General features: G+C 42.2%; 1 long non-coding RNA gene across 1 annotated transcript; it reads right to left on the reverse strand.

Annotated features, from left to right (window-relative positions):
- Positions 1–418: 418 nt before the first annotated feature.
- On the reverse strand, positions 419–19,881 carry LOC122998611. The gene is made up of 3 exons (XR_006407453.1): positions 19,867–19,881; positions 5,565–5,568; positions 419–526 (listed from the first exon to the last, which is right to left on the reverse strand). It is a non-coding gene; the product is annotated as an uncharacterized LOC122998611 (long non-coding RNA).
- Positions 19,882–20,771: the final 890 nt, after the last annotated feature.

The following is a 20,771-nucleotide window of genomic DNA, read 5'->3' on the forward strand; positions in this document are numbered from 1 at the left end:
CAGGCACCATCATATCTTGAAGAGCTCATAATACCGTACTATCCCACTAGAACACTGCGCTCCCGGTATGCAGGCTTACTGGTGGTCCCTACAGTCTTTAATAGTAGAATGGGAGGCAGAGCCTTCAGCTATCAGGCTCCTCTTCTATGGAACCATCTACCAGATTCAGTCCGGGGTGCAGACACCCTCTCTATGTTTAAGAGTAGGCTTAAAACTTTCCTTTTTGATAAAGCTTATAGTTAGGGCCGACCAGGCTCGCCTTGGATCAGCCCTTAGTTATGCTGCTATAGGCCTAGACTGCTGGGGGACTTCCCATGATGCACTGAGCTCCTCTCTCCTCCTCCTCCTCTCCATCTGTATGCATTCATGTAACATCAATGTCACTAACTTTGCTTCTTCCCCGGAGTTTTTTGTGCTTTCTCATCTCACAGGAAAACCTGGGTCCCGGGCCGAGCCTTCGCGGTCCTTCACAGTACTGATGGCATCCTTCCCTGTCTATTGATGCTTATGCTTGTTGTGATCGTTGCTCTCCTGTCCCCCCTCCCCCTTTCCCTCTCTCTTTCTCTCTCTCAGCCCAACCGGTCAAAGCAGATGGCCGCCCACCAAGAGCCGGGGTCTGCTTGAGGTTTTTACTCGTTAAAGGGGAGTTTTTCCTTACCGCTGTCGCCAAGTGCTTGCTCATGGGGGAATTGTTGGGTCTCTGTAAATTAAAGAGTACGGTCTTGATCTGCTCTATGTGAAAAGTGCCTTGAGATGACTTGTGTTGTGATATGGCGCTATATAAATAAAAATTGATTGATTGATTGATTGATTGATATTTATTTTATACTTTAGGAAGATATGGCTTTGAACCTATATGTATGCAGTGGATGAGGACCTAAAAGCTAAGCTGTAAGACCTTGATAATGCTAAATACTGAAGCTTTTTAGTTTTCACCAAAAGCTGTTGCCATGGCAATGACTTGTTTGCCATGAAACAGGAGGCTGTTTTTGAGGGGCTGCAGAAACTTGGCATATGCGTTAGAAGTAGGGAAACATAATATCTGGTCAGGGTATTGGGGTTGGGTGTAGCAAAACCCCTAGAATATTTCAAAGTTAAAGCTCCCATCTTTAAATTTGACATAGGTGAACAAAATTTGGCAGGCACATGTATCATGTCCAAACGCACAAAAAAGTCTCATGGAGCCATACCAACAGGAAGTCAGCCATTTTGAATTAACTTTGTCATTTTTGCTCTGTTTTTGCCAGGAATTGTATTTTAAAAACTCCTCCTAGAGATTTGAACTGACCGACTTCAAATTTGGGTAAAAGTTTATCAAAATCAGTTTTGATAAAAGCTGTTGTGGAAAGCCCTTGACGTGGTGTGCTGCTCAATTTGCATGTCTTGCCATGAAACAGGAAGTTGTTGTAAATCCACTAGACTTGTCATTTACCCAAATGTGATATGCTTGATAAAAGTCCAGGCCTGAACACATCTACATATCACTATTGAGTCATTGTCATAGCGCCACCAACTGACAACAGGAAGTCAGTGGTCATTTTGGAAACTTTTCGATACATCAATCTGTTTTGATATTATACCTTTTTAGACGTGCACATCACACTTGTTTATTATGATTAATTATTCTGTGTAGTTTCTAACAAATCAGATCTGGCTAAAGTGTTGTCTGGAACTCCGCATTTTAATCATAATACAGGGGTGGCTGTGATGACCAACATGATTGTTCAGGTTACATTTTATTTAAGTGTTTTAACTTAAAAATACCAATTTATTGCTGGATCATTAACAGGATCATTTCTATGTCACAGTATGAAGATTAAATTGGCAAGTATTTTGTTCCCAAAAGGCCAACATTTATTTTGGCATGTTTGACAGTCAAATCTGATTTTAACTTTCTGAAATTAAAAAAAGATGCAAAATACTAGGCAAAACTTTGAATTCTGCTTTTATTTCACATAAGACTCTAAGGTGGTATTTAATTGCAGATGGCTATTGTATGGATCATTGTGATGCTGAGTGAAAACGCAAACTATTACGCACAGAAAACATGGTGATTACTGGATCATCAACATATCCTTTCAACTTAAAAATGACATCATCTGCTCTTGGCAGCATATTTGAGCTGCTGTATTATATCTGAAACTTTATACGCCCAAGAAGATATTACGTTTCCTCTGAGAAAAACTCTGCAGGATTTGTTCACAAATGTAGGCCTGTGGTGGTTTAAATGCTTTGATACAATGGCAGTACACTTTATTTGTTACAGGAGTTCCTCCCAACGGCCCCACCTACATATATTCCACACGCAATGTGGAAACCATTATCCCACAAAAATATGGATGGACATTCCAGAAAATCTCCTTAGAATAGATAAATACATTTTGATACTATTTCCATGTTATGTGAAAACTCTGTTTGCCAGCTGGTCTATCCATTGTACAAGAGGAGACATGCTACATTTCATCATCTTCTATTTATTGGAGCATTAGTGCTAGACATAACCTATGAGACAATCCTATCCACTATCAAGATTATCAAACACCATGACACACCGGAGAAAAGCCAAGAAATCACAAATAATAGTGAAGTTCCTCACAAACCATGGTTATCATGCTCTATGGAATACAGTGCATCAGGACCACAGGGCTCACTGCACAAAACATCTGACTTTGTCACCCGAGACTGTTTCTGACCCAACCAAAAGTCAGTGTTGTTTTTTTTAACCATTGCCACAATTTCCCCCCAACTTCAGCCAAGCAGTTTTAGGTCCCTTAACTTAACCAAACCTTAGCAATAGAAGTGGCAGAATCATAGCTCATATGGATCTTTTTTGTAACAGTCATGTGAAACTTTTTTTTAAACCACTGAGAGACAATGTCATCTAACATAGGAACATCAGAGCAGAAAATGCTTGTATGCAAGAAACGGCTTAGTTGAAGACTGTCATAGGTCTACTAAACAGGTCAACAACAATGGGTACATTTACATGCACACTAATATTCCACTGTTATTCTGAATATGACAATATTCTGAATTTGAATATATTCCGTTTGGATATTCTGAATTAGGCCTTATTCTGAATATATCATTTTCCGATTAAGATATGCCAGTATTATTCTGATTTTAGGAGCATTCTTTGGACATGTACACAGCACATTCAGAATATGCATCTCAATTGGGTTTTTTGATCTTGCCTTTTTATCCCTGCACAGGAGCAGAAAGGCAGACAGAGGAGAGGAATGAGAGGAGATTGGAGAACTGTTCAGGGTGGGCTGGAAAAGAGAGTGTGCCCTCTCCACAACAGGTATGGAGGGGTTTGGTTATTATACTGACTGACAGTGATGACTCGGTGTGAGGCATCAAAAACACTCAGCAGTGTAGTAAATATCATGGGACAACCTAGGTACTGGAATGTGCCTGTAACTATAAATTTATAATATCAGTCATATCAATACCACTTATAACTAATAGACAGCAGCTCACTAATGTTTTTCGCCTTGCTGGTTACTTCACTGCCTGCAGAACTCTTGTGATTCCTGTTCCCACTGGAGCAGAGGAAAATCCCTGGAAATCCTTTCCGTGTAAATGGGAATATTAGTGGAATATTCATTTTCATTAGCCATGTAAACAGCTTAGTAGAAATACTGCCTTTTTCGGAATAAGAGCAAAAACCAGAATATTTTGTCCATGTAAATGTAAGGTAGGTAAGGTAAGGCTACAGGTGAAACAAGTGTGATCACAGTTCATCACACCACCGGTCCTGTGAGTGTAAAGCCCCACCAGAGACCCAGAGAGGCTCCAGTGCTCAATAACATGTTGGATGCAACAAATAACCTTTGCAGGAGTTTACTTAAAGAAAATCACCAGCAGTGTGACTAACAATGTGAAGTTTGACATGGATAGATGTGCAGAACTAATTTCACTGAATTCTTCTTTTTGGGGAGCATGATGTCATGGGCATCATGAATTTCACAACAAATTTCATGGAAATTGGGGCATTAGTTATTTTGTCATGGGTGGAGTAAAAGGGCAGGTGACCTGTTTACTAAATTTCATGGCAATCTACCAGTGAGGTATTATGTAAAATAAAAAAATTTGGCCTGAGGATGGAGTTGTAGGAAAGGTAATGGAATGTCCAAAATGGATGAAATTCATCTAGGGACGTGCTTAATACATTTCATCTGTAGGTTAGATTCGGCCTTATTTATTTATTTGGACCATGTACAGTGTTAAACATAAATGTTACCATTTGATGTACTGTACCAGAGTTAGCTTATAGCAGGTCACAATTACAACATGTAACAGAACAATAACAAACTGTACAAAGCAAAAAATACACAGGTCACATAATACAAAATACGAAGCTACACACAATAGCACACCACATACATCCACAATGTCAACTAGAAATTAATAATGTAAGCTTGTCAAATTAAAAGCAAGATTATTTGTGTTCATGAGAAGACCATCAGATAAAATGTAGAGTCAGTGGTTACAGAGCTGAGTAGCTTTTATTGGCTTTTTAATTTGGTTTTAAACGTACTGATGGAACTGCAGCTCTCCATATCGTCAGGTAGGGCATTCCACTGAGTTGTGGCTTTTACAGATAATGCTGACTGATAACCTATTTGATATTGATATTTCTGGCAATGTGGTGAGTAGCTGTTGTGCTCTGGAGCAACCAACAAACTTTTCGCTTTTGTATATATTATTATTATTATAAATATGTCCTTGTGTGGAAAATCTTAAAAAGAAAAAGACTAGTCTATCTAACAACAGATACACAGCCAAAATCTATCAAATGTGGTTGCTCTAACTGAAATGCTAATTGGGCTGATGAGACACTGTAAACTGACTGTGGATTGGGTGTTTGTTGATATACAATGTCTTCCAAAGATAAGCATGGAGGTAAGAATTTAATAATGTGAAAGCAAAATACAGTATTATGTTACATATACTGTAATATGTGCATTAATTGAGTGCGTGTGCATGTGTGCACTCAGTCATGCATTGTCATTTTTATGACTGAAACCTTGACTGAAGGCAGATGAAAGCAGGCCAGCTGTTGTGCCTTTGGTGGTTGGAGCTGCAAAATGGTTCCAGTTGGACTCCAGCTTTTTCAAATGCGAGTCTGTCCAATGTGAGGTTTTTGTTAATATGTAAATACATCTCCCTACAGTTGAAATTCAAGACCATGACAGACATTTAAATGGGGGAAAGTGATTTTCCTCTGATCAAAGCACATGGCTAACTAGATCTGATCGACAGGTAGGCAAGATGTACTTTTGCAGCATTTTCTTTGACAAGAAGTCCCTGCTCTCTCGGTAGTTTTCCTTCGCCTCATTCGCTAAATTTAAAAGGCATTGCTACCGGCACACAGTGGGGAAAATGTTTCCATCTTCGTTCCGTTTACAGTAATGTACAATATGTAGACTTGGATGAAAGGAATATCATGCTGTCTAGTGAGAGCATGGGCATTCATATATAGTTACAGTTGATTGGGTCATGTTTTACCTTGGTTGCACTTGGATAAGAATAATATTTGGTGTTTCATCAAGGCTAACTGATCTGAATACATAAGAAACACTGAGTAAAACAACTGGAGAAAGAAGACATGGAAATGGGCAGATTGTCCCCCTTATAAAAGCAAGGAAGGTTGTGGCTTAAAAAGGTGTGATTTGAACATGAGAAACAGGCAATCAGAAGCAGTATTTAAAAATTCTTTACCCAAAGTGAATGGAGAATCATCACCACTTCCAGTCACAGTAACCTTTCTGTGACTAGGATTGATCAGAGTGGACATGCTCAGTCAGAGAACAGGGAGTTTAAAATACAGAGTGTCTGACATCAACACATTATCAACCTTATGTAAAGTGAAAGGAATAAAATGCCATAATTAGTATAAAGTGGAACTGATGTTTAAACTCTCCTCACTTTTTATGTTAGGACATACAAATTATGATGATACTACAGCTGTTGTGCATAGTTGCATTGCTTTCAATTTTTCAAAAGAGGACTGATGTTTTTGGCCTTGAGCCTCTGAATGGCAGTGTTTGAGAGCTGGAGTTGCTAGGAGACGCTGTATCAACTTCTGTCAACTGACTGGAGAACATCATAACAGCCTTTTATCCTGCAAATTTTGTCTATATTGTATGATTCTGCACCTAAGTCCAATACCAATTTCAATACAGGTAAAGGTGTGGAGTTTGTGTCCCATCATAGACCTGCAATTAATCTTCACCTTGTTATTAATCATAAGCACAATCTTGTCCTAACCTTAACCAAATCTTTTAGATGCCTAACTCTAACCATATCATAACCATAGTTTCTTTGCCATTACGATATTCTTACCATACTATGGCTGCTATGCATGAATATTGTAGAAACTGTGAATTTTAAAAACATTGGCATTGGACATTAAATAGTAACTTAACAGCCCCTGAAAATCTTTTCTGACCTGCAGTGGTTTAGATACATTCAGATACAACCCTGTACATTGTAAATTTCTCAAAATACTTTCTCAAAATGGAATTGTGTTCCTGCACATGCTCAATGGCGTATGCCTTACACAACTCTAACTACTCTCTGGAGAATGAAAAGGTGATCACTGTTATTAGTGTTTGGAACTGTTTCTAAACAAACTACCATGCCCAAACCCGTTGTGGTGGAGGAACATGTCACCCAGTGCATCGGTGTGACCTATTGACATGTTTGTAATAGCTTTTGGATAACAATGGAGCTCTACTGCACAGAGGAATGAGATATATCAGGCTTTGGATACACACACAATACTTGTTAGTAGATCAGTTGGTTTGGCTCTCACATGAGATTTGTTGACAAGAAGAAAAATATAGAGAATCGGCAGCCATATCCATTGACTGCTTTTCATGGCCTCCCCTGAGAGCTGATTATCTATAATATAACCTAAATTATTTAGAGTAGTTTTTGCTGCGATTACTGTCTGTCATACCTTTACTTAAAGTTAAGTTGTCTTAGCTTGACTCAAGATTCAAAATGAAGGGCCTCAGGTTTTTTGTAAATGAAGAAAAAGCATAGCATGATATAAGCAAGCAAATATCAGAGAGCCAAAAAGCAGTATTCTCCATCTCAACATATTTACAGTATACAGAGATTTTATCTTTATGAGACGTTATTAAAGCAGCATCATCCGCATAAAGAAAGAGATTGCATGAACAGGCAAATCTTAAGTCACTAATATCTAATAAAAAGAATACTGGCCTCAGGACACTCCCGTGAGGGCCCTCACAAGTTACGGGCTCCTTCCTCCTTCTGTCAGTTAAGTACAGAATACAGGTTTCAGTCAACTGGGCGCTTCTAAATCCTTACCGTTACTCAATCTGTTCATGAACAATCCTTTACATAACTTAAGGGCTGAGTTTGCTTTTATTCTCAGTGGAAAATATTTTAAGATAGTTTCAGCATTAAAATGTGTTTTGATAACATTGTTAGAAAGAAATGTGCAATTTAGTTTTATAATCTTTGTTTCGTGAATGTATATGATGTTTAGTTTGTTAGTTATTACGCCCGCCAGAAAATTGTTAGAATGCAACGTTTTCTATCATTGTTATGGTGGTTGCTATGGACATTGCTATTGCTGAAAACACATAGTTTGCATGTTGTTTGAATCATTGCTTTCGCGTTGTGTAGTTATCTGAGCTGTTATGTTATTTGTATTATTTTATGTAACTGTTCGATGATGTTCTTTCAATAAAAAATGTAGATTTTTACACTACAAAACTGCCCCAGGGATGTCGTATTTCTTCCTCTTCTTTGGCTACATTACCATGAGCCTCACTGATCATTACTATAGAGATGAAGACAGTTTGCTTTGCGTTACACTACAAAACTGCCCCAAGGATGACATAGTTCTTCTTCTTTGGATCTTCTTCTTTGGATGTTTTTGTCAGTTTTTGAAAGTGGTTACAATACTATACGATTGTTACTATAGAGATGAAGACAGTTTTCTTTGTGTTACACTACAGAACTGCCCCAGGGATGACGTACTTCTTCTTCTTTGGATTTGCGACAAACTGCATCAGTCTAGTGGGTGGACTGGAGGACCCGCTGGCAGGAAGTAACCCATTTTCCTCAGTCGATTTTAATGACATTTCTCAACACTAAAACATGAAAGTGTCCTTGATGACTCAACAATTAATGTTAATGTTAACACCATCTGTTTTAATTATTTCACCTTTGATTCTGAGAAATCAAGTTTTTTTTGTTTTGTTTTTGTCTGTTTTTGATAGTTGAAGTGACTCTGTTACCCATGAGCCTCATTGATCGTTATTATAGAGATGAAGACAGTTTGCGTTACATTACAAAACTGCCCCATGGATGAGGTATTTCTTCTTCTCTTTACTTTTTCTTAACAATGGATCATCTGTTTGCAGTGTAATTACTGTTTCGTCCATAATAGATTAATTTTAATTTAATATATTCAGTAGATATTAGGAGTGTGCGGAGAGCCCAGCATTTGTATTTGTATCTATATTTGTTGAGGCAGCAAAATTATTTGTATTTGTATTCAAATAAAAGTGGAAAGAGGCTTAAAAATCCTGTTTTTGTTTTTATTACTCTTTTAATTTTATAGATTTAAAGTGTTACGATAAGTTTTCATGAATTAACTACCTTACCAAGGAAGTTCCCATACCGGGTCTCGAACTGGAGTCTCCTATATCATAGACGACTGTGCTGACTACTGAGCTAAAACTTTACTCATCACCTCACTGCAGGCAGACCTCTACCTATTTATACACCCATAACAGAGACAGCACACCGTGTTACGTGTAGGGAAGAACTTCAAAGGCGATTCTTGCTTTGCATTTTTCATTTATTGCCTATTTTTTACAACCTAACTTTGTGGAAGGGAGAAGGGGCACAACAGGTAATGGAGAGTCCTTGGGAGCACTTTGCATGTGTCAGTAGCTCAGCATTATCTCTGGGAAACACCCCCAACTCCGGGAGTAATGTCCAAATTAGGAAATGTGCATCATGTAGCAGGTGCATGTGACTCCCCCTCAGACCAGCTCATAGACGTGACAGCGGAGAGAGACTGAGATAGCGATGTAACCAACCTGCGTGCTGGTATTTGACATGGGTTTTTTTTCTTCCTGAAAACAAATACTTTTAAAAATATTTGTATTCTATTTGTGCTTTGCCAAATAACGTATTTGTATTTGGGCACACCCCTGGTAGATATATCTTTTTACGACCCTATACTTACAACCACATTTTGCAAACCAGAGGAATTACAATTGCGGTGCTGACTTGTACCAAGCTGCATGGCATGGCTCTGGGGATTTGTAGTTTTTAAAAAAATATTAGTGTTTTTCCTAGAATTGGAAGTTGTAAATACTGAATTGAGAGTACACTGAGAAATTTAAGGGGATGGTAAACACATTTGTGTAGTCAGATTTTAAATATCTAATTGTTAAATGGGTGAAAATTTATTTTAACCATATTTTACCCATATTTGACAACACCCCCAGTTGTTGACTATACTCACATGGTAGGTGAGGTCAAGAGCTCTCTGTACCAGCTGGTCCCATGTCTGTAGCCCCTTTTGTTGCTGAATTATAAGGCTTCAAACATGCTCTGAGGTCAAGGTTCAAAGGTCAGTATTTCAAAGCAAGAGCCATATAGAATCTTCATACTGCCATATGCTACTATCCAGGTTGAAATCTTTCCAATGATGCATTTGGTTTAGCTATATAACAAAGTTTTAATTTTCTCAGTTCATGGACAAAATCTATTTACAGAATGGAACAGTAATAGTTTTGAAATAGGATATAAAACTTGAAATGAAATATTGACTGTACAAAGGAAATATGGACTGTGCAATGGACAAAGAAATGAAGTGTATGAAATATGTGAAGGTGACAAGAGCAAAAATTAAATGTGACATGCATAAATAATTAAATTATGTAACAGTGAAGGTTGAATCTAAAGTCCAGTTTGATGAAACATATAAAAAAGTGACAAGTTCAGGGATTAAATGAGGGATGGGAAATGTTAAATCCAGTTTGATAACCCTGTGTTCATCCCATTTATGTGGCTGTGACACAAGATTTGATGCACACACACACACACACACACACACACACGTGGCTAAATATGAGGAAGACTATGTTTTAAGAAAGATGATTTCATATTAAATATCCTCAGCCACATATTCTTGGAAATATAAAATTAAATGAGCAAATTCACATTTTACAATCACAGACTATAAAATTCTTTTTCTTCACAGAGATAGTGGTGTTTGGATTCAGGTTGTGGTGAACTGGCAGCAATTTGAAATGGAATGAAGCCCACTGACAAAAGAAAAACCAAAACAGTAGTCGAACACACACTTCCTTACATTTGAGTCATGTCATCCAATAGAGCACTCCAACATTGTGTGACCCAGTGAACCAGCCGCACACAAAAATTGCCATCGGTTTGGAATAAATTCAGTAATTAAAATTAAATATCAGATATAATAGTAAATAAAAGTTTTGTAACCTAATGCAAAGTGGATTGTCTTTGTCTCCATAATAATAGTCAATGAGGCTTATGGGTAATGTAGCTGCCTCAGCTATCAAAAACTGACAAAAAAAACCTTCTTCTCAGACTTGAAGGTGAAATAATTAAAACTGATGGCCTTAATATTAACCTATCATATTGTTGAGTTATCAAGAACACTTTTGTGTTTTAGTGTTGAGAAATGTTGAGGATATCATTAAAATCAACAGTGAGGAAAATGGGCTATTTCCTGGTAGCGGGTCTTCCGGTCCACCCACCGGACTGATGCAGTCTGTCAGAAATCCGAAGAAGAAGAAATACATCACGCTTGAAGCGCTCTAAAATTTCACGGTCAGAGAAACACAGTTCTGGTGAGTATGGCTCCACCGGGAATCAAACCTCGATCTTCCACTCCCAAGGCAGACAAACCACAGCACTGGCAACAGTCCAACAGTTCTTCGGCAGGCTTGATCAGTGACGAAGAAGGGAAAGACGCAACACTGCACAAGAACAGTCTAGTCCAGAGCTCTGGGGGAAGCAGCAGTGTGCAGAGAGAGGGGGGAGTACTCATTGCTGGAAGGCCGTAGGCAGGGTGTTGTGGACTGGGCAGCTTCAGCAGCAGGTAAACAGGCAGCAGAGCAGATGTAACCAGAGAAGATGGCAGAGCAGGGATCGGTACATCTCTCAACCACAAGCAGACAAAGACAGGAAACAGGCGGCCAGAACTCAGAGTCAGGGACAAAAGGCTGGTGGGTTTACCGGGGCAGAGCAGAGACAAGGAGCGATGGTTGGAAACGAGCCGATCAGGAACCAGGACGGCAGTCCAGAGATAAAGGAAAGACGACTTAGCATAGTAGCATAGACAATCTGACAAAGAGGGAGTGGACCGAGGCAACTTATATACTGGCTTGGTTGGAGATGATGAGCAGGTGGGAGCACCTGGTGAAAGTGGTTGAACTAACGAGGGGTGTGGCAGAGCAGAGACTGAATGATTGGACAATTTCCACAGTAACAGGTGAGGGGGAGAGCAGACTCTGACAGAACCCCCCCTCAAGGGATGGCTCCCGACATCCTTAAAAAGGCACTATCAAAGACTGGTCTGGCGGAGGCAAAGCGTGGGCTCCCCGACGGGCAGGCATCTTAGCTGGCTGGTCAGGATGACACCGATGAACATCAGCAATGAGGTTGGAGTTGACAATGAAATGAGCAGGAACCCAAGATCTCTCCTCTGGGCCGTACCCCTCCCCGTCAAGTACTGGAAGCCTCTCCCCCACCGGCAGGAGCGCATCAGGCGATGCACCGTGTAGACCGGACCCCCATCAACGATGCGTGGAGGAGGTGGTGGCGATGCTGCGGGGACCAAGGCCGTTGGCGGCAGCAGTGTAGCAGTCCACAGACCAAAGGAGGATGGAACGGGCCTGGAGCCAGGTTCTGCGGCAACGGCGGATGAAGGCTTGGACAGATGGGCAGGAAACCTCCTTCTCCTGGGTGGGGAACAACAGCGGTTGATAGCCGTAGGCACATTGGAAAGGATAGAGGCAGAGCAGATGAGGGAGTTGTGGGCATATTCTACCCACAACAGCTGTGAGGACCAGGAGGAGGGGTTCTGGGAGGCCATGCACCACAAGGCCGTTTCCAACTCCTGGTTCATGCGCTCCATTTGCCCATTGGTCTGAGGGTGGAAGCCGAAGGACAGACTGGCAGTGGCACCCAGGAGACTGCAGAACTCTTTCTAAAAAACTGAGGCAAATTGAGGCCCACGGTCTGACACCATGTCGACAGGGAGGCCATGAAGATGGAATATGTGGAGCAGGACCAACTGAGCAGTTCCCTTGGCTGAAGGGAGCTTGGGCAGAGGCACGAAGTGGGCCATTTTACTGAATCAGTCCACGTTGGTCAGGATGACAGTATGGCCTTCAGAAGAGGGAAGGCCCGTCACCAAGTCCATGGAGATGTGGGACCACAGGTGGTGGGGAACAGGAAGAGGCTGCAGAAGTCCTGCTGGGGCATTGATTACAGACTGGGCAGGCTTTCCGTCCTGGGTGTCCTCTTTCAAATTGGGCCACCAGAAGCGCTGGAGGAGGGCGTGCTGTGTCCATCGAGCACCAGGGTGGCGGGAGAGCTTGGAGGAGTGGGCCCTCTGCAGCATCTCTGACCCCAAGGCTGGAGGGATGAACAAGCAGTTTGGTGGGCAGGAGCTGAGACCAGGCTGTCCCTCAGTGGCTGCTCTCACCCTCTCCTCGATGTCCCAGGTCACTGCGGCAACAAGACAGGACCCAGGGAGGATGGGCTCTGGCCTCTTTCCAGATTCCTCCACTCTCTGGAACTGCTGGGACAGGGCGTCAGGCTTGGCATTACGGGACCCAGGGTGGTAGGAGAGGGTAAAGTTGAACCAAGCAAAGAACAGGCACCAACAGGCTTGGCGGGAATTCAGTCTTTTAGCAGATCGGATGTACTCCAAGTTCTTGTGGTCAGTCCAGACAAGAAAAGGTTCTTTGGTACCCTCCAACCAATGACGCCACTCTTCGAGGGCCATTTTCACTGCAAGCAGGTCGCTGTTGCCAATATCATAATTCCTCTCAGCAGGCAACAAACGCTGAGAGAAGAAGGTACATGGGTGGAGCTTCTGGTCAGTGGCAGAGCACTGAGACAGGACTGCCCCTACCCCCACATAAGAGGCATCCACCTCCACAACAAACTGGCGATTAGGGTCGGGCCCCTGAAGGATGGGTGCTGAGGTGAACCGTGTTTTGAGGGCTTGGAAGGATTTGTCAGTGGAGGGTGACCACTGAAAAGGCACCTTGGAGGAGGTCAGGGCGGTGAGTGGAGCTGCCACGGAGCTGTAATTGTGGATGAAGTGGCGGTAGAAATTGGCAAAACCCAGGAAGCACTGAAGCTGTTTGCGGGTCTCAGGAACAGGCCAGGAGGTGACGGCGGAGACTTTAGTTGGGTCCATCAGTACACTGTCTTGTCAACTATGTACCCCAGGAAAGACACTGACGAGGCATGGAACTCACACTTCTCGGCTTTGACAAACAGGGAGTTCTTAAGGAGGTGCTGGAGGACAGCTTGGACATGGTGAATCTGTTCCTCTCTGGACTGTGAGAAGATGAAAATGTTATCCAGGTAGACAAAGACGAACCGGTTGAGCATGTCTCGAAGAACATTGTTTACCAGGACCTGGAAGACGGCGGGGGCGTTGGTGAGACCGAATGGCATGACGAGGTACTCGTAGTGCCCTGTCGGGGTGTTGAAGGCCGTCTTCCACTCGTCTCCCTCTCTGATGCAGACAAGGTGGTAGACGTTGCGCAGGTTGAGCTTGGTGAAAATGGTGGCCCCCTGGAGCAGCTCGAAGGCGGAGGAGATGAGTGGCAGTGGGTGCCTGTTCTTGATAGTAATCTCATTTAGCCCTCGGTAGTCGATGCAGGGCCTCAGGGTCTTGTCCTTCTTCTCCACGAAGAAAAAACCCACCCCAGCAGGAGAGGAAGCAGGACGGATGAGACCAGCAGCCAGTGAGTCATTGATGTAAGTCTCCATGGCCTTTCTCTTGGGCTGAGACAGGGAGTACAGGCACCCCTTGGAGGGTGAAGTCCCAGGCAAGAGGTCAATAGCGCAGTCGTAGGGGCGGTGCAGAGGCAGAGATGTGGCTTTGGCTTTACTGAAGACCAGACAGAAGTCAAGGCACTCCGGCGGCGCCTTGGAGAGATTGGGTGAGGAGCTGAGGTTGGGGGAGTGAAGTGGCAAGGAGGCTTGCTGCAGGCACCTAAGATGACAGGAGGGGCTCCACTCCCGAATGGCCCCCATGACCCAGTTGATGTGAGGGTTGTGAAGATGGAGCCAAGGATACCCCAGGATGGGAGGCAGATGGAGTGAGCTCAGGATGTGAAACTGGGCGGGCGATGGGCTCCCCCCTGATGCTTCTCATCGCCGGGTCTGGACGCGGAGGTTGATGCGGGTGGCCAACTAAATCACCCCATCCAACGTGGTGGGCATGTCATGAGAAACCAGTTCATCTTTGATGTAGTCGGCCAACACGTTGAGGAAGTGTTCCACTTGCTTCGGTTGGCTCTAGTGCGAAAATCTATGGAATAGTCTGCCACTGTTCTCTCGCCCTGTTTCAGTCCAATTGCCTCAGGACCACAGGTTTCCAAGCCAAACACCTTGCGAAGCTCTGTGGCAAACAGGTCAAAGGAAGCACAGGCTGGCGACCGCCTGTCCCCCATAATCGAGCTCTGTCCGTCAGATGGTTGATGACAAATGCAACATTCGCTCCCTCAGTGGTGAAGGTGTGGGGCTGCAGAGCAAACAGGAGAGAGCAGTTGGTGAGGAAAGGGCCACAGGTCTCTTGGTCACCCTCATAGTGCTCAGGGATTCCCACCCGGGGCTCAGGGGCATCCATGGGTGGCAAAGGGGCTGGAGCAGGTGCAGAAGCTGTAGCAGGCGGAGCAGGAGGAGAAGCAGCCCCAGCGGCTTGAGGGGCTTGGGTAAGCAGGGCTGATAACTGCTGCAGCTGTCCAGCTAACATCGTTAGCACCTGCTCGTGGGCTGCTGCTGCCTGTTTGGCTTCAGTCACCGCTGCTGTCATCATGGCCTCATGCTGTTGAAGGACGCCTTCAATACTTTCGAGGCGACTCAGTGGTCAAGGATTGTGTGCTGGATCCTTAATTGGTCAGATTGTACTGTAACGGGTATAGAATGGACCCAACTGCAGCACAAACAACACCAGTATATATTTTGCAGTCTTTATTCCACACAATGTCAAGACAATAGTAGCACGGTCAGAGAAACACAGTTCTGGTGAGTATGGCTCCACCGGGAATCGAACCACGATCTTCCACTCCCAAGGCAGACAAACCACAGCACTGGCAACAGTCCAATAGTTCTTCGGCAGGCTTGATCGGTGACGAAGAAAGGAAAGATGCAACACTGCACAAGAACAGTCTCTAGTCCAGAGCTCCGGGGGAAGCAGCAGTGTGCGGAGAGGGGGGTGGAATACTCACTGCTGGAAAGCCGTAGGCAGGGGGTCGTGGACTGGGCTGCTTCAGCAGCGGGTAAACAGGCAGCAGAGCAGATGTAACCAGAGAAGATGGCAGAGCAGGAATTGGAACGTCTCTCAACCACAAGCAAACAAAGACCAGGAAACAGGCAGCCAGAACTCAGAGTCAGGGACAGAAGGCTGGTGAGTTTACCGGGGCAGAGACAAGGAGTGATGGTTGGAGACGAGCCAATCAGGAACCAGGAAGGCAGTCCGGAGATGAAGGAAAGACGACTTAGCATAGTAGCATAGACAATCTGACAAAGAGGGAGTGGACAGAGGCAACTTATATACTGGCTTGATTGGAGATGATGAGCAGGTGGGAGCACCAGGTGAAAGTGGTTGAACTAATGAGGGGTGTGGCAGAGCAGAGAGTGAGACTGAATGATTGGACAATTCCCACAGTAACAGGTGAGGGGGAGAGCAAACTCTGCCAATTCTGGCGAAACCTGAACAATCTTTGTAATAACTGACATACTAAACATCACCTCAATCAGGAGAGACAGATGAATGAAGCAAAAAGAAATGTTTATTATACAGATAATATTGATTAAATCATATTACAAGTCTTTGGTGCTTAGACTCTATAGGGAGATTTTGAATAGAGGGACATCAGTCCTGAGCAGCAGCAAGATAAATCCCCCATGGAGTCCAGACACTGGTGGTGGTGATGATGGCTGATGACCTCTGAGACTGATAAGGCTGATGAGGTTGATGAAGTGATAAACTGATGAATCTTTGAAGACTGGGCAGTGATGAGGAGGTGGTGGGGCACACAAAACAGCACCATGAAAGCACTAAGCCAGAGAAGGAGAAAAGATATTTAAAAAGACAGCCTCACTATCATAGACTGATGTTTAATGTGTGTCACCGTGCTACTGGTTAAATGTGACCAGCTGATGTGAACAGCTGACATCTTAATTGACACCCAAGGGAATGACAGCAAGGAAATTATGACTGAGCATGCATGAGAAATGGTAATGACAGATGGTTTGAGAAATAATACTACAGACCTGAGCATACAAAAGACAGTCTTCCTGACTGAACTTTTGCTAAGCTTCATATACATTCACTGGACGAAGATTATGAAAATAAAAATGCACATTTCTCACTAGAAATGTTATCAAAAAACATTTTAATGCCTAAACTATCTTAAAATATTGCATTTTCCATTGAGAATAAAAGTAATGTCAAACAAAAGCCATTTTGTTTGTTTCTGAAAACAGAAAAGAATGCAGGCCAATAGAAAAGAATAGGCCAAAAAAAACTTAACATCTCACAATTTTAGGGTCATTATTGTGAAACTAATATGTTTTGCCCTGTCGACCAATGTAGCTATTACACATTTTGATGTGAGATTGGGTTGCAAAAACTCCCAACCACTGGAGAACATCAATATAGAGGGTCAGGGGCAGAGCTAGACTCTCAGCACAGAGTGGGCAAAGCATTCTCAAGGGGCCCTTCTAAAACAGTCATTTCAAAATTCACAACTGTAAAATAGCAGATATATCCTATTCATAATCACAAATTGTTATTGAGCCAAGCAAGCCTATGTCTAAGGAAACATACAGTGAAGCCATTTCGAGACAAGCTTGTTCTGAAAAACAAAATAGAAAACAGGTCGCCAGCTGCATTCAAATGTTTCAGCACTGAGGACCGCATGTGGCGCTCTACATACATCGATTGACAAATGGTTCAGCACCACTGCAAATACACAAGCCACTGGTACTGTCTCAGTACCATGTCTTTCTTACATGGGAATAACATAATAGACACAGCAGTCTACAACACTACAAGGCCTATTCAAATACAAAGTGGACAGTCTACAACACCACAGGCAATGACACAGACAGGTGCTGAGATGCAGTAAACATGGAGTTAAACAACAGATAAATCTAATATTCTGACTGATTTCTTCATAACCAAAATTTAAGTTAATAAAGACTAATTATGGATGTTTCACTCACCAGTTGTTGTCCCTGCTTAGACTGCTGTAGTTTAGTGTAACATTAGTCCATTTGTGTATTTCTCCATCCTCCAGTTTAACAAACATTGTACATATCATGGCCCCTCTCTCTCTCATCATCCTCCTTTGTCCTTATTAGTGTTTATGTCCTGCTCAACACACAGCAAAGTGAGGTTGGATAGTTTGGCCTCATCCACGCATGAACGCAAATAGCTCTTAATGAGCCTCAGAAGGCTTAAACTTTGTCTAGCAAGTTTCATTCACCACAAACATAAAAAGACACGAATATCTCATATTTTGGATTAAATTTTCATAAACATTAAACATTAGTGATAAACACTGAATCGCTACCTCTGCAGTCTTCACTTCCTGCAGAATCAACGAGCAGAAATATGGACAGCGCCACTCTGCCATTGCAACCCACATTGTGTTTGGAGGGGGGATTACACCCATAGTGGTAAGAACTACCGTAGAGAACTACTATAGGGAATGAATAGAAGAAGCTGAGAGAGTTAAGTTCTCCTATTCCTACTGTGTCTGTGGGGTTGCATGCTACATCCCCAGCGGGGCCCCTACTGAGTGTGGGCCCTGGGGGCGGCTGCCCCCATGGTTGCTCCGCTTATGTAGAGGGTGCAGGAGAATTATATACACACTTACACACGTAAAGAATATATATTTATTTCTTAGCAATACACATTTTAATTTCCATTTGAAGTTATAGTCATTACTGAAGGTCACCTTAAACAGTTTAGGTAAAAATAAACTCTAACAAGGAATCAGCTAAATGTCCTTCTCCCTGAACTGAAAAAAATGTAGCAAGTTTCAAGACTTACACATCGCCATTTAACCAAAAATAATGGTAATCTTTTATTATGGCTACCCTCTCCCCCGAGAGAGAAAGTACTGCATGTTGAAAAACTTCCCCTGTAACCATTCTTGGTCTTAAAAAAAAAGAGAAAAAAAGTCATGAAATAGAAAAAAAGGAGAAGGAGGAAACATAGGGAGGGGGACTTGGCACCCCGACCCAGTACTGTCATGTATTCTCACTGACATCATCATTGTAAAATTAGGAACCTGGTTTCATCTTTCCTGCAGATGTGGAAGCTTGAAATTGCATTCCGTGGGCCTGTGCCACATTTCATCAGTGAATTTTCCCCTCGCTGGTGTCCAAAATGGGGCTTGGCTGCATTCAGTCCTCCTAACCCCCACCCTGACCGGGTCCCCCACCCTCCCCTCCCTACATGGAATGCAGATTGGAGTTATACTTCTACAAACATTTGTTGGAGGCAGGGCTGCTCTAGAGGCAGATAAGTTAAACAACAGTGGATGGGGCTATTTTCTTAAGAACAGGTTATTTTACTGACTAATTAAAAAGGTAAAGAGACAACTCTGGTCAAAATATAATTCAGGAATGTAACGACCAATGACCTTCTATTTTTCACTACCACAATATCTGATCCAAAAGCAAACCTCTAAGGTAAACAGTTTTGCAATTCATTTTGCTTCCTTGGTATCATATTATGCAACAACCTTCCCAGATTATAAAATGATATATTAAAATCATTTTAAAAGGAAGTGAGGGGCCTAGACAGAATTTGCTTCTGTGGTGTGGGTTTGTGCATGTATGTGTGAGTGGGGGATTAAATGGTGTGCGTCTTCATTAGCAAAATAAAAAAACAACAAGTCTCATATACACTATAACATAGGTCATCTGTTAGCGCAAATGACTCATATGAGCTTTCTAAAAACTACTTATCTGAGCCATAGCGCCCTGTTTTCATGGAGGTACAACAGCCAGCAAAAGCAGTGCTATGGCAGTTTGGTATTTTCCAGACCTTGAAATTCACTTTGTCCGTCTCTGTGGTATTTTGGTGCTGAGTGTAGCACACATGCTGCACAGGTTGGAGAAGAGGTGCAATAAGACGTGAGATTCAATCAAATGAGGCAGCACAAACAGAGTTGTTGGTATTATGGTACGAATAGGGTCTTTGATGCTGACAACCTCTCAGAACCACGTCTGTTTCTGGCATAATGTCACTTTGCTGACATTCTACTTGAAGCAAATAAAATGTCAGTATTGTTTTTATGTGGGAGAAATTATCAGGGTTCATCAATCCTGTGTGCAATTCCTTTCCAATTTTAGTTTTTGGTAAAAGTGGTGTTTCTTTTATCCCTTCAATGTGTTATGGTGCAAATGCTTCTGTCACATCAATTACAATACAATGTGATCACTTGCATCATGAAATACAGTAGAACTTAATTTGAAATAACATTGGATGCAATCATATAAATGGCTTCATCAAGACTTTAAATTTATTAATCTCATCTTTGTATTATAGTAAACTGTTTTTCTTCTTTCTTTGTTGTAATTGTATCATCAAGAGAATTTCTCAGAACCTTTAAATCACCTTTCTGAATAGCATCAAACACCATTACATGTTCATTCGATGCAACAGGTAATTCAAAGATTTTCAAAAATTCAGACAGTAGTAAACAAGACAGTAGTAAACAGTGGTGGAAAGTAACTAGGTACATGTAGGTACTGTACTTAAGTACAATTTTGAGTTACTTGTAATTTACTTGACAATTTCCATTTGGTGCTACTTTATACTTCCACTCCACTACATTTCAGAGGGAAATATTGTACTTTTTACTCTACTACATCTATTTTACAGCTTGAGTTATTTTTCAGATGAAGATTTGATGCAATGGATAATATAACAAGCTTTTAAAATACAACACATTGTTAAAGATGAAACCCATGGCTTCTAGCCTTTTTGGCTTTTGACAAAAAGCAGTGTGTATTTGGGGTCATATTTAATTTCTATGAATTGTTAACAGCTTCACTAAATAGTGATTTTTCCCTCTAAACTTCTCACATGGTTTCATTTCAATAACTCAAATGTCCCAATATTTCACCAAAAATCAAAGATTATAGAAAAAGTCCAAAAAATGAAAACAGATTTGTGTATCAGAACGTTGTTTTTTCAGCAGCTGTGGCACAGGAGGTAGAGTAGGTTGTCCACTAATCGGAAGATCAGTGGTGCGATTTCTGGCTTCTCCAGTCTGCCTGTCAAAGTGTCCTTATAGATACTGAAACCCAAATTGCTCCTGATGGCTGTGCCATCAGTGTATGAATGTGTGTGAATGGTTAGTTCCCTCTGATGAGGAGGTTGGGACCTTGCATGGTAGCCCATGTTTTATTTCATTGGCGTGAGGATTCTTGAAGAAACATGTGAAGCTGACAGT

This window comes from Thunnus albacares, chromosome 15, assembly GCF_914725855.1.
Source record: "Thunnus albacares chromosome 15, fThuAlb1.1, whole genome shotgun sequence".
Taxonomy (NCBI): domain Eukaryota; kingdom Metazoa; phylum Chordata; class Actinopteri; order Scombriformes; family Scombridae; genus Thunnus; species Thunnus albacares.